Below are 2,879 nucleotides of genomic sequence, written 5' to 3'. Positions count from 1 at the left end.
AGATAAGAACTTGGACTGTCTATCCCAGAAGGGGGAGCAGCGTGTGCGGCTCGGCCGGAGGGCTGAGCTGCTGAAGACCCGCTGAGAGAACCATCAGCCAGGGGGGTGCTCGCGAGAGGGGGGTGCCATCCTGGTGTAAGAACGGAAAAACAAGCAGGCTCACACCCAACCGAGAGAAAGGGGCCGTCCACGAGAGGTGGGTGCTGTCCTCTGAAAAGACCTGTGTTTGCAGGCATGTCAGCCAGAGAAAGGGGGTGCTCATGAGAGGTGGGTGCCAGCCCCGTTACTGGGGCAATGGATCGGCGTTCATGACGCATCCCCTGTAAGTACCCAGTGGCAACTTGTCTGCGGTCTGGAGAAACAGACGATGCAACTAGCAGATTGAATTTGATGATTACCACGAATCTTGGTCAAACAGGTTTCGGATGATGATTTCCTAGTCGTAGGTCTGGCACTTACGGTCCACCAGCCGAACGTTGAGGGGTTGTCTGCCATCAAGCGGGAACGTATTGGTGCTCTGGTGACCTGAGCCCAGTCTGTAAGTACCTACATGGGAACAAATATTTTATAGTGGGTGCTTCAGTCTAGCAGAGGAAGGTCTAATTCCAGTGGCTGGAAGTCGAAGCTAGACGAATTCAGACTGGAAAGAATGTATACATTTTTAATGGTGAGAGTAATTAATTAGCCATTGGAACAGTTTACCAGGAGCTGTGGATTTTCAATCGCTGGCCATTTTTCAGTCACAATGGGATGTTTTCCTCAAAGCTCTGCTCTGGGAATTATAGTGGGGAAAGGCTCTGGCCTGTGTTATTCAGGAGCTCAGATGAGATTAGGGTGACCAGACAGCAAGTGTGAAAAATTGGGACAGAGGTGAGGGGTAACAGGAGCCTGTATAAGAAAAAGACCCAAAAATCGGGACTGTCCCTATAAAATAGGGACATCTGGTCACCCTAGATGAGATGGCCGCAGTGGTCCCTTCTGGCCTGGCAGTCAATGAGTCTATTACTCCTGAGGGAATTCTGTGCAAAAAAATTCTGCGCACAATATATTAAAATTCTGCATATGTTATTTATCAAAATAACACAATATAATCACACCAGTTTCAATTATTTTTGGTCATTTATTTCAAAATACCTGTCAGCAAGTATGTCTGTAACAATACAGACACCAAAAAAGATTCAGGAAATGATTTTTGACAAATAGATTCATACTAGGCATTTTAAATTAGATTTACTAGGCATATTAATACAGAATTCTGAGTAATAATTCATTTAAACTACAATACAGAACCGGATTTCCCACACCCCTCAGAAGCAGTGCAAAGGCTGAGGGAGTCAGGGGTAACGGACGAGCTGAGGGAGAGGGAAGTAATTGCTGGACAGGAGCCTGGGAGCAAACCTGGAGGGTTGTTGGGTGTAGGTGGAAGAAGAATGGAACAGGTTTTTGGGGGGATGGGGATTGTTGTGGAGCCTCCCCCATTCAGACCTGGCTGACCCCTAGCCTCTCCCATTCAGTCAGGCACATCTGCCCTGTCCCCATGTGTCCTTGCACCCCCACTCAGCCACGCCCTCCCCCATAGCTGGGCTCCTGACAGGTGCCCAGAGACCTGCAGACCGGGGAGAGAAAGGGGGACTCGGGGGGCCAAGGACAAGTGGGCAGTTGCTTGTGCCAACATGGGCTCTGACCCTGAATGGAGCGTCCTGCCAGGCACTTAGGTGGCACAGGAGAGCTGTGCGGCTGTAACGATGCTGCCTTTGGCGGGACACTTCTGAGAGTATCAATTCAGGACAGATTGCTGAGAGCAGGGCAGTCACAGCCCCAGGCTGGGGGTCCTTTGCACACTAAGGCACCAAACCAGCCAGACAAAGAGGACTTCGGTCTCACCCCACTGGCTAACCCACAAGTCTCACAAGCAATTCCCTTAGACACTCCAGTTTCCCAGTATCACCACCAGTGCCACTCGTTATGGGGACAAATGGTTATGAAAACCAATACCCCAGTAAAAGAAAAAGGTTCTCCTGATCCCAAAGGACCAAGCCCCAGACCCAGGTCAATATACAAATCAGATCTTACCCACAAATCACGCTGTTGCCAATCCTTTAGAGTCTAAAATCTAAAGGTTTATTCATAAAAGGAAAAAGATAGAGATGAGAGCTAGAATTGGTTAAATGGGATCAATTACATACAGGAATGGCAAAGTTCTTGGTTCAGGTTTGTAGCAGTGATGGAATAAACTGCAGGTTCAAATCAAGTCTCTGGAACATCCCCAGCTGGGATGGGTCCTCAGTCCTTTGTTCAGAGCTTCCGTTTGTAGCAAAGTCCCTCCAGAGGTCAGAAGCAGGATTGAAGACAAGATGGATGAGCTGCAGCAGCCTTTTATAGTCTCTTGTCATGTGGCCTCTGCTTCCTTTGTTCCAAACACAAGCTCCCCAGCCCATGGCCTGGAAAAACCTCAGAGTTCTGTCCCTAGGCAGGTCCCTGCCTTGCTGAGTCACCAGGTGTATCTGCTTCTCTCAGTGGGTCAGTTGTAGCTGATGGTCCTTAATGGGCCATCAAGCAGGCTAGGCAGAGCTGATGCCAAATTGTCTGGGGTGTCACCCAGAAGCACAGCACAAGTTTGCCATACAGACAGTACAGAGCCAATACTCATAACTTTAAATACAAAAATGATCCGTGCATCCAGATAGCATAATCATAGCCAGCAAACCATAACTTTGTCATAGACACCTGATTTGATCCCCTTTATACAAGATTTGGTGCCACTACAGGACCTTGGTTGCAACCATGATCTATATGGTCCCAGTTCATGTCAGTAACATCACAGTGGCCCTATCACCGGGACAGTCACTGTGCTGTCAGCCTGAAGCAGCCGGGTGCGT

Source organism: Terrapene carolina, unplaced genomic scaffold (assembly GCF_002925995.2).
Source record: "Terrapene carolina triunguis isolate 2854851 unplaced genomic scaffold, T_m_triunguis-2.0 Scaffold569, whole genome shotgun sequence".
NCBI classification, from domain to species: domain Eukaryota; kingdom Metazoa; phylum Chordata; order Testudines; family Emydidae; genus Terrapene; species Terrapene triunguis.
Note: the sequence above shows the minus strand (reverse complement) of the source record.